General features: G+C 52.2%; 2 non-coding genes across 2 annotated transcripts in view; both read right to left on the reverse strand.

Annotated features, from left to right (window-relative positions):
• LOC125315724 overlaps window positions 1-429 on the reverse strand; it is a 3,387-nt gene extending 2,958 nt beyond the window's left edge. The window contains exon 1 of the ribosomal RNA XR_007199012.1: window positions 1-429. This exon is cut by the window's left edge and continues 2,958 nt beyond it. This is a non-coding gene — a ribosomal RNA (28S ribosomal RNA).
• Window positions 430-642: 213 nt separating this feature from the next.
• LOC125315708 lies at window positions 643-799 on the reverse strand. The gene has a single exon (XR_007198996.1). It is a non-coding gene; the product is annotated as a 5.8S ribosomal RNA (ribosomal RNA).
• Window positions 800-6,745: the final 5,946 nt, after the last annotated feature.

The raw sequence follows: 6,745 nt of genomic DNA on the forward strand, positions 1-6,745 counted from the left end.
CCCCATCCGCTTCCCTCCCGACAATTTCAAGCACTCTTTGACTCTCTTTTCAAAGTCCTTTTCATCTTTCCTCGCGGTACTTGTTTGCTATCGGTCTCTCGCCCATATTTAGCCTTGGACGGAATTTACCGCCCGATTAGGGCTGCATTCCCAAACAACCCGACTCGCCGATAGTGCCTCGTGGTGCGACAGTGGTCCGGACACGACGGGGCTCTCACCCTCTCGCGCCCCCTTCCGGGGAACTTGGGCCCGGTCCGTCGCCGAGGACGCTTCTCCAGACTACAATTCGAACGCCGAGGGCGCTCGATTCTCATGCTTTGGGCTCTTCCCGGTTCACTCGCCGTTACTAGGGGAATCCTTGTTAGTTTCTTTTCCTCCGCTTATTGATATGCTTAAACTCGGCGGGTAGCCCCGCTTGACCGGGGTCGCGTTGGTAAAGAGTAGATTCACGGAGGCGCCCGCACGGGCGACACGCATGACATTGATCATTGGGGGCTCATCAACCACCGAATGTCGTGGTGCTAATCGCTCCAGCGCTCGATTTTGGGCCAACCGGGGACGAAATCGTCGCGGGAGGCCAACATACGCACCCGAGTCCCGCCCGCCCAATTAAAGGCGAGGGATTAGGGGCAACGCCGTGTGTGACACCCAGGCAAACGTGCCCTCAACCGAATGGCTTCGGGCGCAACTTGCGTTCAAAGACTCGATAGTTCACGGGATTCTCGCAATTCACACCAAGTATCGCAGTTCGCTACGTTCTTCATCGATGCGAGAGCCGAGATATCCGTTGCCGAGAGTCGTTATGAATAATAGGAGATTGCATGGCATCCCAAGCACGCACCATGTCGGGGGTGATGGGAGCATCGCTCTCTTGTTCAAGTTCCTTGGCGCATTCCGCGCCGGGGTTCGTTGTGCCGGCCGAGAAGGCCCGAGCGCTCTAGGCGCGCGTGCGATCCCAGCGTCGAGGGACGGTGGGAAAAGACCCACCGCCCCTATTGAGTTTTTTACGAGTTCTCGGGTCATTCTGCTATGCGGGATTCGACAATGATCCTTCCGCGGAGTTCACCTACGGAAACCTTGTTACGACTTCTCCTTCCTCTAAATGATAAGGTTCGGTGGACTTCTCGCGACGTCATCGGCGGCGAACCGCCCACGTCGCCGCGATCCGAACACTTCACCGGACCATTCAATCGGTAGGAGCGACGGGCGGTGTGTACAAAGGGCGGGGACGTAGTCAATGCGAGCTGATGACTCGCGCTTACTAGGAATTCCTCGTTGAAGACCAACAATTGCAATGATCTATCCCCATCACGATGAAATTTCAAAGATTACCCGGGCCTGTCGGCCAAGGCTATAGACTCGTTGAATACATCGGTGTAGCGCGCGTGCGGCCCGAACATCTAAGGGCATCACGGACACTGTTATTGCCTCAAACTTCCTTGGCCTAAGCGGCCATAGTCCCTCTAAGAAGCTGGCCGTGGAGATGTACATCCACATAGCTAGTTAGCAGGCTGAGGTCTCGTTCGTTATCGGAATTAACCGGACAAATCGCTCCACCAACTAAGAACGGCCATGCACCACCACCCATAGAATCAAGAAAGAGCTCTCGGTCCGTCAATCCTTACTATGTCCGGACCCGGTAAGTTTCCCCGTGTTGAGTCAAATTAAGCCGCAGGCTCCACTCCCGGTGGTGCCCTTCCGTCAATTCCTTTAAGTTTCAGCCTTGCGACCATACTCCCCCCGGAACCCAAAAACTTTGATTTCTCATAAGGTGCCGGCGGAGTCCTAAAAGCAACATCCGCCGATCCCTAGTCGGCATCGTTTATGGTTGAGACTAGGACGGTATCCGATCGTCTTCGAGCCCCCCAACTTTCGTTCTTGATTAATGAAAACATCCTTGGCAAATGCTTTCGCAGTTGTTTTTTTTTTTTGGGTAAGGTAAATATGTATTAACTTTTCAAGGCACTAGGTACAAAATGAAAACTGGACACAAAAACCATGAACCGAGGATGGCATTGTGTGTGCCATAAAGGGTTCAACGGTGTACCGGCTGAAAATTACAAGAGTGCACTACATGCACCTAGACAACGGCCAACAAACCGGAAGAGAGCTACTCATGCAACAAAATAAAGCCCCTACTCCTAAGTGAGAAGGAAAACAACGAGGGTAAACAAAAAGTAAAGGTGGGGCGGCCAAATACATGCCCAACGCAATAGCTAGAGGAATGCTGCAGAAACCTAACACGGCTTTGCAGTAATTGTTGTCCCGGAGATATCACCAAGCCGGCACATGCGGAACAGCGGTCTAGTGTGGTAATAGTAGCGGTGGCACTACCCCAAGAGGGGACTTCAACGTTTGGACTATGCGAGAACCTCCAAGGGAGAGCGGGGCGTCGGATGCTAGAGGCAGAGGCTTTCATCCACGAATGCATCGGTGGTCAAAGATAGTCGGTGAAAGGGTCCGGTTTCGCTGAATTAATCTATTGCGGGGCGTATCCGGAACAGGACCGAGCGAGACAGCTTTGTCTTTGATCATCTTTGTGAGGTGCATTATAATCGAGGGCGGGAAAAGATCCTTGGCACGAAACAGAATGTTGTTTCTTTCAATCCATATGATGTGACATAATGCACCGAAGGAGTACCTGGCTATTCGTGAATGGAAGGATCGTCCGCCAATGTGGGCTTGTGCCCAACGAATAATATCCCCCCAAGGACGATTCCTCCACGCAAAGTTGCATTTGGATGCCCATGTGGATGCTAGTTGGCCCGTGGTCTCACATCCGAAAAACAAGTGACTAACCGAATCTGGTTGTCTACGGCAAAAGGCACAAGCTCCCTCTTGAATTCTGCAGTAGCGTAATAGGAGTGTTTGGGTGGGGAGTCGGTCGAGTAGGGCTAGCCATAGGAGGAAGGCATGCCGCGGCGCAAGTGTAGAGTCCCATATAAAAGAATGCCATTGCACCTTGCTCTTCTTTGGTCTGATGGTGTCCCATGCCGAGGCAATGGAGAAGTCCCCCGACGGATGCCCGTTCCAAGTGAAGCTATCGTCCTTCCCTTGAACTAAAGGGGGAGCCGGTTCCAACCAGGAGAGAAGTGTGTGGTGGACGGTCGAGGGTGGCCAAGTGGAAGAGAAAAAATCTCCAACTGTTATGCCCCGAGGGATCCTGGATTGATAAATCTCCCGATCGGTGAAGAGTTTGTAAAACGGGCCTCTCTCATGCCAATGATCGAACCAGAATGATACCATGTGTCCATTACCGATCCTCCATCTAAATGAAAGCTGAAATTCCTATCGTAGCTCCAGGATTTTTTTCCAAGTCCAAGAGCAGAAGGTGGGTTTGGTGGCCACCCAAAAGTTGACGTTCTTTAAGTAGGTGGAGTGGATCCACTTGCACCATAGGGATTCTTTGTCTGAGAAGAGGAGCCGGATGTGCTTTAAGGTCATCGCCTTGTTGGAGTCGGCCAATCGACGAATACCTAATCCACCCTCGTCTTTTGGATGGCATAAGTCGCTCCATGCAACCTTAGCCCCCCTATGCCAAGATCGGGTCCCTTCCACAGAAATTGACGCAAGATAAGCTCAATTCTATTCAAGACCGACACGGGTAAGGTGAAAACGGTAGCCCAATATACATGTATAGAGTGCAGAACCGATCTAATGAGCTGTAGCCTCCCCGCATAACTTAGAAATCGTTGAGTCCAAGACCTAGCTCTGGCAGTAATAGCATGTACTAGATAGTCGCAATCGGACTTGCAAATACGGGATGAGATAATCGGGACTCCAAGGTACCGAAATGGGAGGTTACCTTCTCGGAAGTCCAAGCACCGGCTGATCTGATTTCTAACCTGTGAGGAACCCCCGGAGAAAAATATATCACTCTTTTGCGGATTTGGGGTGAGGCCGGACCGGGATGAGAAGCGGTGCAGCCCTTCCTTGAGTAGCTTGATAGCCCGAATGTTCCCTTCTGTGAAGAGTAGCACATCATCAGCGAAGAACAAGTGGGAGAGGCGAGTGGACTTACATCTCCAATAGTATTTGAAGTCCGGCGAGGCGGTTTTGGCTTGGAGTATGCCGGAGAGAACTTCCATGCCCGGCGTAAATAGGTACGGCGATAACGGGTCACCTTGGCGAATGCCTGCGGAACTAGAGAAGAATCCATGTAGCTCTCCATTAATGGCGATGGAGAACTTGGCCGTGGATACACACTCCAAGATAAGGTCGACCATGAAGTCCGGGAAGCGAAAGGCTTGTAAAACCAATCGAAGGAATCTCCAGTCCACCGTATCGTAGGCCTTGCGAAAATCGACCTTAACCGCACACTTTGGAAGGTAGGGTTGGTGGTGAAAATCGGTGAACAATTCTTGGGCAAGCATAATATTGTCGCTAATCCGTCTCCCTCTAACAAAAGCCGTCTGTGAAGGTGATATTAAGGACGGCAAAACTTCCGCTACCCGGTTGGAGAGAATCTTAGTGATGCACTTGTACAATGTATTGCAGCAGGCAATCGGGCGAAAGTCTTGCATGGCCGAGGCGTTAGGGGTCTTCGGCACCGGTGAAATTATGGTCGTATTAAACTCCTTAAGGAGTTTTCCGGTCCGAAAGAACTCCTGGATGGCTGAGGTGACCGAGGGGCCAACGATATCCCAAGAATAAGTAAAGAATTCAACGGTAAAACCATCGGGGCCGGGGGCCTTACCTCGCGCGAGGGAGAATAAGGTGCTGCGGATTTCCTCGTCGGAGATGGGCCGTGACGGGAACAATATTTGATCATCATGGAGGGTGCGGTGCAAGAAGCCCCGAATGTCGAGGAGAGACGGTGTGGAAGCCGGTGGTTCCCCATTCAATAGCCCGTGAAAGTAGTTGATTACGTGCTCCTGAACCTGTGCGAGCTCCGTGATAGCCATTCCAGCAGAATCCGTGACAGAGAGGATTCGATTGTGGAGGTGTCTCCTGTCCACAAAGTGGTGAAAGTAGCGGGTATTTAGGTCTCCTTCCTTCAGCCCGCGGATTCTTGACTTTTGCCGGTAGAAAGATTCTTCCTGCTGCCGGAGCGTGGAGAAAGCACGAAGGCACTCCGGCTCCCCGTCCGCCGGCTCCTGGTTTGCGGGGTTAAGCTGAAGGTCATCCCGCACCGAGGTGAGGGCTTGTCGGGCTTGCTCGGTTCGGTGAGTGATGTCAGAAAATGAGCTTCTGTTGAGACTCTTCAGCCGTGCCTTTAACATTTTAAGTCTGCAGCATATGACAAACATATGGGTGCCGTGGATGGAGGAGTCCCACACTTGCTTGACGATGTCTTTGAAGTTGGGATGGGTCGTCCGTAAGTCGTAAAATTTGAATGGCTTCCGTGAGGTTGGTGGAGCCACAATTCGAACCAGCATGGGGGTATGATCGGAGATCCCCGGGGCAAGAAAAGTAGCCTCCGAGTATGAGTATAATTTGGACCGGTGTTGGTTGATCAGTACCCGATCAATTTTGCGTTGCTTCCGTATGGCGCTCGAAGATGTCGACCAAGTGAATCTATGGCCGACATACCGTAAGTCATCCAATCCCCTTTGGGCAAGACATTCACCAAGCTCATCGAAGGCTGGAATCCACGTATTCGAGCTACCCATCCTATCCGATTGGTCTTTGATGGCGTTGAAGTCGCCGGCCACCAGCCACGGTTCCCGAGTCGCGCCGAGGTTTACAAGGTCTGACCAAAGGCTCCGCCTAGATATGAAGGTGTGTCCACCATATACGATCGAGAGAACACAAGTCTTCTTCTCATCAATGAACTTGATTCGTGTATGGATGGACTGAGGGGAAGACGACAACATGAGTAAATCAATGGCGTTAGGATTCCAGCCAATCCAAATCCGCCCAAGTGGAGAATGTTCGTAGTTGGCTAACCATCGCCAACCAGGACAAATATTAGCCGAGACCGTGTGAAAGAAAGGGGCTTTAACTTTCGTCTCTAAAATGCCAATAAGAGAGAGACGATTTGTGCGAATAAAAGATCGTATCTCCGCTTGGCGGAGGGGGTCAACTAGACCCCTAATATTCCAAATGCCGAGAAACATATGTACAAAGAGGGGGGATGCGGGTTACCGGCCTTTTCTCCGGCCCTTCTTCTTCTTAGGCTTTGGATTGCCCGTCTTTGAGGAGGAAGGGCTGTTAGCTTCCGTGGGGGTCAGTTGTGGAGCCGTTTCATTCTGCCGGACTTGCTGCTTCACATGGGTACCGGGAGGGCACACACCGTGGAGCGTGCCCTAGTGAGAGGGGGGGATGGGGAAGAGATGTCCTCATCCTGTATCGCTGCCAATGTTGCTGGCTGAATCTCCTTCATTTTCCGACCCCGAAGACAACACAGAAACCGCCCTAGGAGAGCGATTCGAGAGGGATGGTTCTTGTGCATCCGGCCAGCGGGGTTGCATGGGCTAAAGCCGAGCAACAGGGTGAAGATCCGCTCGGGGCTGGTCCAATGGTCCAGCAAGTGATTGGTGAGTCCGTAGGACTTCTGATACTGTTTGTGGTGGGCGATCCCGGACGGGCCGAGGCCGAGCAGGTGTAACGTTAGGTTCTTTGGGCGTGTTCCTCCTCCCGTCATTTTTGCGTGTGACTTGTTGCCATTCCTCTGTAGGGTGCCGCTGGGGTGGAGGGGCTCGAGCCATTGCTTCCTGGACGACACAGGGGAACCCAACAGCTCCATGTTTGTGCCCAAAGACAGAGCGGGTAGGGCACACCAAGGGCTGCCATTCGTACTCTA

The sequence above is a fragment of the Rhodamnia argentea genome, chromosome 6, assembly GCF_020921035.1.
Source record: "Rhodamnia argentea isolate NSW1041297 chromosome 6, ASM2092103v1, whole genome shotgun sequence".
Lineage (NCBI taxonomy): Eukaryota > Viridiplantae > Streptophyta > Magnoliopsida > Myrtales > Myrtaceae > Rhodamnia > Rhodamnia argentea.